Genomic DNA, 12,539 nt, shown 5'->3' with positions numbered 1-12,539 from the left:
GCGAGGGTGTAGTGAGGCGGTGTGGTGCCCCACCACCTCGCCAAGGGACGAGCCCCGGCTGAGTTCCCTTACACATGGTGGAGAATGTGGGCATGAGCCCTTGACCCCTGTGAGAAGGGGCCTGGGGGGGACGGTCCCCCGAAGAAGTCATGGATATGTCCAGACTTTTTAAGCTCCTGACGGAGAGCCAGGAGCAACAGCAGGCGGCCCAGCTCCAGCAGCAGCAGCAGCAGCAGGCCGCCCACCAGCAGGTCATCCAGCAACTGAGGACCCAGCAGCAGCAGCTGGTTTGGGACCTGGGGGTGCAGAACCGGGCGTTCCAGCGACAATGCATACAGCAGCTGATAGCGGCACTGCCATGGCCCCCGGAGCCCTAGCCGGGAGACGCAGCCGGGGCACCCCGGCCCACTGCGCCAGTGCAACTAACCAAAATGGGACTGGAGGATGACCCCAAAGCCTTTTTGGTGACTTTTGAAAGGGTGGTGAGGTCGCAGGGTGGGCACCCAACCAGTAGGCCACCCTCCTGGCCACCTGACTGGGACTGCCCAAGCTGTATACCGGGGGCTAGCCACGGAGGACACGCGGGATTACACCTAGGTAAAGGCGGCGATTCTAGATGCCTTAGATGTCAGCCTGGAAACCTTCCAGCAGCGGTTCCGGAGTCTGACCTACAACGCGGGCACTCGACCCCGGTTGGTGGCCCAGGAGCTGAGGGAGGCATGCAAGCAGTGGCTACAGCCCGAGAGGTGAACCCCAGATGAGCTCACTGAGCAAGTCATCCTGGAACAGTTCAAACACATCCTCCCACAGTGAGGAAGGCCCTGGGTCCTCCGCCATTGGCCTGCGACGCTAGCCACCACCATCGCCCTAATGGAAGATTTCCTTGCGGCTGAAGCCCCGGTGGGACCGGCTATTTGAACCCACCCATGGGGGCCTGACCGCCCCAACCTAGAGAGAAAGGGGAGCACCTGGATCGAGCTACGAAACCCTTTGCAGGGCCAGGAGCCCCGATATCGACGTCCAGAGGGGCCGGTTTGACAAGCCCCTCGGGCCCCTGAGACAGTGGTCAGAAGGACCAATCAAAGCCCCCCAAGGCACCCCGGGGGAGCATCCGCCCAGCCCGGACTACCAGAGCTTGGGCCCTGTTTCTCCTGTGGGAAATATGGACACTCGCAATGGGACTGCACCGAGATGGACTGTAGTTTCGGGCACATTTGTGTGGGGGAAAACTGTGCCGGAGGGCCGCAGGCCACCAAGATTACAGTGCCAGTAGTTGTCGAGGATTGCCCGACCCTGGCCCTGATTGACTCAGGCTGCGGCCAGACCCTCATCTGCCAAAGCTTAGGCCTCTCAGCGGACCCCCGCTTGGGGACCATCCGGTTGCAGTGTATCCATGGCGATGTATAGCCCTACGCCAGTGCTCAAGTCCAGCTAACAGTGGATGGGGGCATTCGGCTGATGGTGGTTGGCCTGGCCCCGCGACTAGCCTACCCTGTGATCCTAGGATGTGATTGGCCAGAGTTCCCAGGGGTCCTTCATTTGAATGCCGTGGAAGGCCTGGAAATCTCTCCAGCACTGGAAGGAGGCTGCCTTGAGACCCACGCAAAGCAGGGGGTGGAAAGGGACTCCAATGGACAGAGAGAAGAGCCCGAGGACCCCCCACCGACGTCTGCCGATGAATCTCGGGTTAGCATCGACTTCTGCCAGGACCAAAGGGAAGACCCTACCCTTAGTCGAGTGTATGAGCAGCTAGCGGCCGTTGATGAGACCCTGATTGATCCGTGCCAAGCAAAGGTGTGGCCCCATTTCGGGTTACGCCATGACTGTCTCTATCGGGTGGAACGAGAGCCCCGTACCGGAGAGGTCCAGACCCAACTGCTAGTGCTGCAATGTGACCGACGAGCGGTAATGAAACTCACCCACGACATCCCAGCTGCAGGGCACTTGGATAGGAAAAGACCCTCGCCCAAATTTTGACATGGTTCTTTTGGCCCAGGGTGCACCAGGAGGTGAGGAACTATTGTAATTCCTGTCCAGAATGTCAGCTGGCTGCTTCCTCATGGACGCCTAACGCCCCACTGATTCCCATGCCCATTGTAGAAACACCATTTGAGCGAGTGGCCATGGACTTGGTGGGCCCCCTCCCAAAGAGTATGGCTGGGTTCCAGTACATGCTGGTCACGTGCATTACGCCACTCGTTTCCCCAAAGCTGTCCCGCTACAGAGCATCACCGCCAGAACCATTGCTGATGAGCTCGTGAAGGTCTTTCCCGCGTGGGCTTACCCCGGGAACTACTTACTGACCAAAGCACCAACTTCACCTCCAAGCTGCTACAGCAGGTGTGCAACCTCCTGGGGATCAAGCAGCTACCCACTTCCATCTACCACCCGCAAACCGACACTTCCATCAACCATACCCTCAAAGACATGCTACGCAAATTTCCCCCAGAGGACCTATGCCACTGGGACCAGCTGCTCCCGCCTTTGCTTCTGGCCATCCGTGAGGTACCCCAATCCTCCACAAAATTTTCCCCTTTTGAGCTATTGTATGGACGTCGCCCGTGGGGGCTACTGGATCTCATGAGGGAGACATGGGAGCAAGCTTCAAGAACGCCTCACTCAGATGGGAGCTCTAGCTCGGGAGAACTTGAAGGCGGCTCAGGAAGCTCAGGCCCAAACATACAACCGGGAGACCCGGGTCTGCGATTCCAAACCCAGTGATCGGGTCCTGCTCCTCCTGCCCTCCAGTGAATCAAAATTACTAGCCCATTGGCAGGGGCCGTATGAGGTGGTCCAAAAGGTTGGACCGGTCAACTATGAGATTAACCAGCCTAACTGGCATAAGAAAACTCAGCTGTACCATGTTAACCTCCTGAAGCCCTGGCGAGAGTGAAAGGGCCTTCTAATTAACCCCTCCCCCCCAGAGCCCGAGTTGGGCCCCCGAGTGCCCCTGACCAAGGACTCCGCAGCACCCCAGCTTGGAGAAACCTTGACCGAGGAGCAACATAAGCAGACCCAGTGCCTCCTGCAGGCATTCCCCAGAACTTTCATTGCCCAGCTGGGCCACATGACCTTCGTTCACCACGCAATTCAGACGGAGCCTGGAGTGGTGATCCAGGAATCGAATAGGCCCTTGCCACACCGCATGCGGCAAGTTGTCGAGGAGGACGTCCAAGCTATGCTAGACTTGGGGGGTCATTGAACCATCGCAAAGCGAGTGGCGCAGCCCAGTAGTGCTGGTACCCAAACCCAATGGCACGCAGCGGTTCTGTATTGACTTCCGACGTGTAATGCCATTTCAAAATTCAATGCATACCCGCTGCCTCGGGTCGACGAACTGCTGGGCCGCTTAGGAGAGGCTCGCTTTCTCACCACCCTCGATCTGAGCAAAGGATACTGGCAGATCCCACTCGACCCTGCATCCCAGGAAAAGACCGCATTTGCCACCTCCACGGGCCTGTATCAGTTCACTTGAATGACCTTCAGTCTCCATGGGGCCCCAGCAATGTTTCAACGGCTGATGGACCGCCTCCTTCAACCCCACCGAAAGTACGCTGCTGCGTACCTGGACGATGTCGTTATTTTCAGCTGCCATTGGGAGAACCACCTGGAATGGGTAGCTGTGGTCCTGAGGTCCCTGCAGGCAGCAGGATTAACTGCCAATCCAAAAAATGCCGCATTGGATGGCAAGAGACCACCTATCTAGGGTACACTATCGGGAGGGGACAGGTGAGATCCCTAGTGGGAAAAGTTCAGGCCCTGGCGGCCTGCCTACTACCCACCACAAAGCGCCAAGTGTGCCAGTTCCTGGGAATTGCAGGCTACTACCAGCGGTTTATTCCCAGTTTCATGTCGATCGCAGCCCCTTTAACCGGGCTTTTGACCAAAGACAGCCCCCGACATATAGTGTGGACCTCAGAGTGCGCGGACGCCTTCCAGGCACTCAAAGACAGTCTCTGCCACAAGCCTGTCCTATACAGCCCCGACTTTAACCAAGAGTTCATCCTCCAGACGGACACCTCGGAGGAAGGACTTGGGGCTGCTCTGTCCCAGGATGTGGATGGAGAAGAACATCCGACCTTATACCTCAGTCAGAAGTGGTTTCCACGAGAGAGGAACTAAGCGGTGATAGAGAAGGAGGCCCTGGCAGTGAAATGGGCCTGTGACACATTGCGATACTACCTCCTTGGGGACCCATTCATTCTGGTCACCGACCATGCCACGCTTCAGTGGTTGGCCAAAATGAAAAATAATAATATGAGACTAACGCGGTGGTACCGAGCACTGCAGCCCTATGCATTTACTGTCCGCCATAGGGCAGGTAAGGACCACGCGAATGCAGATTTCTTGTCCTGCCTGAGAGAGTTGGAAGGGTCCGATGAACGGGAGCCAGACTTGAGTGGTGGTGGTGGTGGTGTAGTGAGGCGGTGTGGTAGAAAAGCCCAACCCCGGAGCTCAGTTGGGCAACAGCCTATACTGAACTATTTGCTCAGCCCCTGCTGAAGGGCCTGAGCCCCGGACTGTTTGTTTGCTGCCCCGCCCTGATCCAGGGCCTGGGCTTATATCGAACTGCTTGCAGGACCCAGCCTGAAGGTCTGGGCCATAGCCTGGGTATTCCCCAACCCAGCCGAGGGTGTAGTGAGGTGGTGTGGTGCCTCACCACCCCGCCGAGGGACGAGCCCCGGCTGAGTTCCTTCACAGAGCTACTGTAGCCAGAGGGGGAAAATATCCCAGTGCTGCTCTACACTAAGCCCCCAATACTAGGTTATGCAACAAGCTTCTTTGTGGCTTTTCCACTTCTGCTGGTCTCAGGAGAGTACTGAGCCTCTGTTTTCATATGGGCCTGGAGATCAACTAGCACATTCAGGGTCAAAATACTAACTATGAATAATGATATTGCTAAACTCCAATGCATACTGCTGGATTCTCCTTGCGTAGAAGGTATGGCTTTCTTGTTCCTGAAACTGATAGTCCTGCAGTAAAATGAAGATCTGAAAATGATAGAATAAGAGGCTCTGAATCTAGAGCTGGACATATCCCTGTTACATTTCCCAGAAGAAAACAGAGTGGTTACTTCATATTTGGGACATTATAGATTCAACAAGCCCCTTCTAAAGACCAGGTTGCACATATTGCTAAAGTCTGATCACTCTTACACAGAGTAGAAACTGTAGCGGATGAAACCAGGAGCTGGGTGAAATCATAAGACAGTGTGGTTAGACTTAACCATGGCTGGGTGACTGAGCACTGGTCTGATGATTACTCCAAAGTCATTCTGCTTGAAGGGAAGTGAAACAGAGGAAAAGTGCAACAGAAGCATTTTCAGAAGGAAATTGTCAGCGTTCGTGCTGAAGCAGTCTCTAAGACCATGGGAAACTAGCTCTAGTGGAGTTTAGTTGCCAATCATCTATACGTTCATAATTAATCCATTTAAAAATGAGACGGATCAGGGGAGAATCTGCCCTAAAAATTCATGTAAAAATTCCAATCTCTTAAGTACAAAAAAATGTGAAAGACTCTGGGCCTGTGAGGCCTCATAGACACAGACTCTGAGACCTCACGTTTGTGTGTGTGTGTGTGTGTGTACACGCACATGCTAGATACTTGTGGTTGTTTGGTGGAAAATATGTAAAGCTAGTGGCCTGATGAATATAATCTACCACAGCAGCAGAATTCCCCTGGCAGCGTAAAGCATGGAGCATGAGAGTCCACAAAACAAAGGAAAGAAGAGCAGAAAGTGGGCCATTGGCTGCTGTGTGGCTGCATCAGGGAGACTATCTGGGGCTGGTATCCCTGCCCTTTTATACTCTTTCTTGTTATTAAAAGTAAATCTGTGGCCCAAGGAGGAGTCCTAATCCCAGCTAATAGCACATCCCTATCTCACAGGGGTTGCGTGTGGATAAACGCCTCAAGATTGTGAGGCACTCAGATATGGTAATGGGAGCCATATAGGTACATCAAATAGTGGGATGATTTACAGGGAGAAAGAGGTAAATTTGACCACCTCAGATGGATCTGGCCTCTTGCTTCTGAAGTCACATCCCACAGTATTCCAGGGACCAATCAGTATCCACCATCAGTGAGAAGATCCTACAATCCAGGTTATGTGACTTGACTAAGTAGAAGCCAAAGCCTGACCATATAAGGACCTCTATCTTTGATCATAATGAAGATGTGCCAAAATCTAACTGTGCTAGTGATGTGAAGTAGGAAAGGACTAGATGGCACCAGCTAATAGAAGTTGAAATTACAGGTGGTCACAATGAGGACTGAAGAAGTAACTGAATGTAATAAAATGCTCACCCAAATTGCTGATAAATAAGTACAGTAGGCTGCCTCATAGGACAGCTTGCAGACTTGCACCTTTCCTATTTTCTTTTAAATGAAAATGAATATTCATAATGATTCAGGGCAGGTATTACTTTCATCCCCTACTTTTCAGATAGTGCATTAGAAGCCACCAGGAGAACTGGAATTGTGATGTCTCAAATCAGACACGGTGTAGTTAAAAATATGTTGACTATATGTCCGGCCAACCTGAGACCCTAGACAGCACAGTCAGCTCTGGTAGGAAACACTGCAAAAATGTTTTGGGAAGTCCAGTTTTGATTTGTCTCCACCTGCTGGTAGGAAGGCTTAATCAACTTGTCCAAGACTGGAATAGAAAGCTGAAATGATTGGTTTTTATAATCCCAGAAAAAGGATTAGAAGAGCAAATCTTTTACAATTACACACAAAGACATAATGCTGGTGATAAAAATACATAAACAGGATACTCTGTGTCCCATGACCTTGTATTGTAAGATGAAAACAAATTAATCCTCTGTAGAAGTGTACACTAACTCCAGAATTCCTTAAAGAGGCTGTGAATATTCACAACAGCTGATTGAACGATACAAACAGAATTTTGTGCATATCAAAGCACAAGTTCAGTTCCATATTATTTGTGGGGTCCTATTATTACTTAATTATGAGCATTTTGATGACTGCTTTTTTGTTTTTTGTCCCTTCCAACTAGATTCAGAAATTTGGACTGGATGATTCAAGAGATTAATTAAATCTTTATTTTCTATGAATTTATTAAAAATATGCAATACTAAAATCATATCAGCAAACTTGGAAGCTACAGGTTACTATGCATGTATATATAAAAGTAAAATGCAGTGTGTATGTGCACATTATTTATACCCACAAACTTTCACACAAGCATATAGTTTTAAGCTTCTTTATTCCTATATTCTAATTCTTTGTTTCATTAGGAAATTATAAATAGGGGTAATTAGGGGTGGGTGACTTGATTCAGACAGAATAAGAACCAGCCCAAAACATGGCCATGACTCAGATCACAGAAAAAGCAAGCTGTATATAAGGGTTGGAAAAGCTTGTTAACTTTTTGTAAATTTTCATATTGGTTTAACTTTCATACTTCCAGGTTTTGATCAGGAAATGTGATATTGAAATGGTGTGAAGAAGGCAATTCTTGTGTTGTATTTCTACCAGAGTCCAAAACAGTCTTTTTTTTTAATTCTGTGTTTGTACAGCACCTAGCACAGTGGGGTCCTGGCCCATAATGAGATGTTATTGCAATACAAATAATAATAATAAAGCATCAAACCTGTAGAAAAACCTAAAGAAAAACCTGTCACAAGATTTTTAGTCAAAAGAAGTTGGGATATTGTAAGCTCAGATAATCAGCTCTAAGTTGACAAGGTGCAATGGGTGAAATGAGACAAACAAATAGGGAGTGGGTGGATAAGACAACAGAAAGTGATTGTTACAATACATTAAGGAGATGTCTCAGCTCCCCACCTAGCCAGCCAGGTCTACAGATTCCACAGAATATGTGTCCATTAAGGAGGGACTTGAAGGAGGAGATGATAGAGGCCTGGTGGACTTGTCAAAGAGAGGGTTCCAGTTGTACGGGGCCACATGGAGAGAGACAGAGATGAGAAGGACACAAAGACAACAGTTAGTTGTGCAGCTTAGGTGGACTGAGAGGGTGTGGAAGGAGGCAAAAGTAAAGAGTAAGGGGCAAAGTTATGAGGGTTTTGAAAGTGAGGACAAGGAACTTACATTTGACATGGGAGGCTAAGAGAAACCAGTACTAACTCACCTGCACTTGTATTCACTGAGCTTTCTGGATTAGTGCTTTTATCTTACAAATTTAGTCCTTCTATAAGGAAAGAAATATAGACTGGAATCAACCACACCAGTTTAGATATTGCAGGAATAGCTCTTGTCAGAATAACCACTAGATATATGCTCCATTTATTTAGCATTTCAGATACAAATTCAAGAGTAGGAATTATTACTCTGTAATGACCAGCTTTGCCAACTTTTTTTCTGAGACATTCTGTCACAAAACTCCAAAACATTTGATGCATCTCAGATTGTGTTATGGTGTTATGCTATTGCATGGCAGCACCCAGTGTATTAAGGCAAATTAGATACCAGTGATGAGGACTCCACAATCCTGTGCCATCCTGTTTCCACAAAGACAAAGTTTATGTGAATTTTATAGGCCTTAATTTTTTTTATTACTGTTAACATAGTAATTAGTGGGTTATTAATAACAACTTTAAAGCCAAGACTTCCACTTGCATTTTAAATTATTTTAAACAATAGAGATTCTGAAAGGAATACCTTAAATTGTGACACAAAATTACTTTCCTTGCCATTACCTGAACTGGCTTTCTTATAAGTAGTGCTTCCTATCTGAATTACAAGGGTGCTGTTTCTGCAGGGCTGGATTTTCTTTTTCTCCAAACTCCATTTCCATTTTCCCATTATTTTATCTGTATCCTCTCTTTCACCCTCCCTTTCCTAACTCATACTGTCTCTCTTCTCTTCTTAACCACTCTCTCTCCTTTGCTTACCCCAAGTCTCTACACATTCTGGGAAGTTTAGGAAAGAAAATGTCTAAAATTTAAAGGTGGCAAGATGGAAACTGACTTATGGCTGATGTTGGGCTCTCATTCTGTATATGTCACAAATAATTCCATTTTTAGCAGAGAGGTTGCTATTAGCAGAAAGCCTTGTAATCATAATTTCAATGTAAAGTGTGTTTTCTAACTGAAAAGTGGCTTAGGGTAATATTTTCAAGACTTCTTAAATCACTTCTGAAATTTTACCCTAAGTAAAAATGGCATGGTGGGGCTCTGTCTAAAGTCTTACATTAAGCCTTGGCTAAGCTCCCCCTTGTGGATGGTCACTGTCTGTGTTAGACCCAGAGCTTGGATCCCATGTGCTTTTAAGCTTAATGAGTCTGAGCCCTGGCTAGAGATTGACTCTATGTCTTTGAATGGTAGTCTCCCCTTGGATTTGGACAGAAAAGCTCAGTTGTGCCTCGCTTGGACTTGGGCAAAATGACAATTGGTCTTTACCTCTCTTGTTTAAGTGTCGGTGACTGGGCTATCAGTACCACATTGTCTGCTTTCCTGCAGATGTGCAAGCTCCACTGGACTAAATTAATCGTTTGCATCGATGTAGCAGACATCATGACAGTAATCAAATAGAGATACATATGATATTCATAAATATAATATAAATATTGCCCAGGTTCTTCACATCATTTTTATAATCTCTATTTACAGACTAAAGGATTTATTGTTTCTAACTTCCAGCCCAGAAAACTCAACCTGGGATCTGGAAGTCAAGCTGGGCTTTTTTCTGCTCATGTAATAAAGGTTCGGCAGGCCAAATGATATCCTTCGTGCTTTCATTGGGGGTTGCACAGGAGTAACTAATACATTCTTAATAAGTTCTTAAACAACTGTTGATGTAAAGGAAGGAATAAAGTCCAGTTCACTGCCCCTCACCTATGTTTGCTCTACAGAGCTCATAGGAGTAAAAGCAATTAACACTTATTTTAATTACTGAAGTCAGGAGATATGACTCTAAATACAAAGGCAGCCATTTTTAGTTTAGTCACTTTTTATATTAGGACCATACTTGTTGGGAGCTGGACTGGAAGCAACACAAAACATCTCCATGCAGAAGTCAGCCAGAATTCTTGCGGAGTTTTCGCTGTGTGCAGTTCTTCCAAACATAACTTCTGCCTCAGAGCCACAAACTGACTACTCACAAATAGTCAACTAAATCAGACAAGATCCAAGAGCATCAGTCATTTTAGAGCTTCTCCCAGAGAAGAGGATTATCTGGCTACCAATTTAACTACACAATCTGTTCTGGCACAGAGTGTGCAACATCATCAGAAAAATTATAGGAACTGCGTTTGTGCAAAAGCCAAATGAAACCGTTAGAATGTGAGCACCTTATTAGGTGCTGCTAAGGAATATCGCTTCCATAGGCCCAGAAAATGCTGCGTCACCTACAAGTGGGGTTTAAATTTCCACACTCATAAGAGTCACAGGCAGTGGAGGCTAAGAACAGCAACAGCAAAGTTATGAGTTGTTCAGTGCAGACAGTAAAAGCACCTTTTGAATGGTCCCTGGGGCTGAATATGTAAGAGAGTAAAGTCTAATTTGGGAAACGCTAGGGAGGATGCCAAATGACTGAAGGAGTGTCCTTATAAATGTAAGAGTCTTAGTGAGTGAAAAGGGGAAAGGAAGGAAAATGAAGTGGCTTATTCAGCTTGTTCTCTCGTTTTGGATAAGAAAAATATGTTTTTTTCACCTTGTCAGCAAAAGGGCTTCCTGGTTATCCTACTCTCTTCACAGCTTTTTTCAGCTATGGCTGCTTTTTAAAAAAGGAATCCGAGCTTGTAGGAGAAATATTTAAGCATCTGTCTCTCCAGGTTTGTATGCTGACCCTGTCGCCATAGTACCAGAGTGCCTCAAGAACAGCTGCTCTTTCTGTGCCAGGAGTGAATTCCACCTACAGAAAGCCTGAATATTCTATGTAGATGCTGTGTACCAAGGGAAGGGAATTGAAATCCATCCTCCAACCAGAGGCCAGGGTGTGGGGTTGCTACACAGCTGCTCCATGTCGATTGCATAGTACTAGGGACACTAGAGCTACATAACAGTAAGCTTGTGGCTCCTCTTCCTGCCTGCTCCCCTTGTGACCTTCTGTGCTGGTCTATGGGGTTGGTACAAAGGCCTTTTGTGCAGTACATAGGAAATGGACACTCACAGCTACTCTGCTTGCTGCTCGGCTTCCCACTCCCGCGTGGATATGCTCTTCCCCTCAATGGTTGAATTGGTGCAGAGGGGCCTTGCACTGGCCCTCTGCTCCACAGATGAATTTCAAACAAGCCATTCTTCCCAAGGGATGTTCTGTTATTTATGAATCAGACTTTGTGTGTAGTTGCCTGACTTTCTTCCTATGTTTGTTCTCATTTCAGGTGTTGGTAGAAGGCCTGGAATGTTTTACTTTCCAACCTGAGTTGGCTGACAAATGGCCTTGTGAAATTGGTAGCTTTTATAGCTAGTTCAAATTGTGATTTACTGCTTTACAGAGTTAACCATCCCAACAGCTTGAATGCCAGCCATTTTCAGAGACATTAGCCTATAGCTTGCAAGTTTCAGAAACAGTAAAAATCCAAAGGACTGGACAGCACCAGAATGTCTTTCTTCTCAGGGCTGCAGATTCACTGGAAGTCATTGCCATCTTCTGGCTGTAGTGCGTTGGTCAGATCAGTCCAGTTCCAAGTGTAGATGTGACCCCATCACATGTAGCTAGGTCCCTTAGCAGCAGCATCAACAGTTGGACCCAGGATTGCATTCACAGAGAGCCTGAACTAAACTCTTGCACTTGGGCTGCATCTACACTGACAATTTTCAGAAATTGGAGCAACTGCAAACAGCCTGCAGAGCGAGCAACCTAGATAACAATAGTAAAAATGCTGGCAGTGGAACTACAGTGGCGTTTCCACCTTTGCGAGTGGAATTGCAGTAGTGCCAGACTGATGATGATGGGAGAAAACTGTCAGTGCAGAAAACCCTTTGGAGGTGGTTCCTCCAGGTTAAGCTGAAGGCTCAATAGTAAGGACTGTGGTGTGCTGTCCTGTGGATAACTTTGGCCTCTAGCACTGCACTGAACTTCTCAGAAGCACTGAATTTTAATAACTAGGAAGAGGGCAAAGCAAGGGTTCCCGAGAGGAGGGCAGACATTAAGGACAGTAGGAGGGAAGAGTTAAGGGTGATGGTAGGTGGATAGTGAGAGCAGAGAGTTTGGTTAGGGTCATGGTTTAAACTGAATGATCAGTATCTTTCAATGCCATTAAAATTATCATTTTAATGTTAACGTCTCCAGCTGTTAGGAAGCCTTGTTGTGTGAAGCCATCACTAAGTGACATTATTGGGTTACACAGCAAGTAGAGGAAGCTACACAGTTTTAACTTGTTTTGGTTTTTTTGGTAGATACATATCATCTGAGTGGTGTCATGGGAATTTGTCCTATAAAATCACCCTCAGCTATTTCTATTTTGAAAACCATGAGCAGTGTAATAACGACTCTCGAGCTTCACCCATAACAGAAATATGCAATCTGACTACTGAAAAAAATTTACTTCCTCCTGTTCTGTTTCTCTTCTCTACTCCAGTCTGTACATTTGGTACAGCTGAGCATTATGTTCT

The 12,539-nt window shown here is 47.1% G+C and overlaps 1 long non-coding RNA gene across 2 annotated transcripts in view; it reads left to right on the top strand.

Moving 5' to 3' along the window:
• Positions 1 to 12,539, top strand: part of LOC140910664 (uncharacterized) — a 96,115-nt gene that overhangs the window by 60,856 nt on the left and 22,720 nt on the right. The gene's annotated exons all lie outside the window — the stretch shown is intronic.

The sequence above is a fragment of the Lepidochelys kempii genome, chromosome 4 (assembly GCF_965140285.1).
Source record: "Lepidochelys kempii isolate rLepKem1 chromosome 4, rLepKem1.hap1, whole genome shotgun sequence".
Classification (NCBI taxonomy): domain Eukaryota; kingdom Metazoa; phylum Chordata; order Testudines; family Cheloniidae; genus Lepidochelys; species Lepidochelys kempii.
Note: the sequence above shows the minus strand (reverse complement) of the source record. Positions and strands in the feature narration are given on the sequence as shown.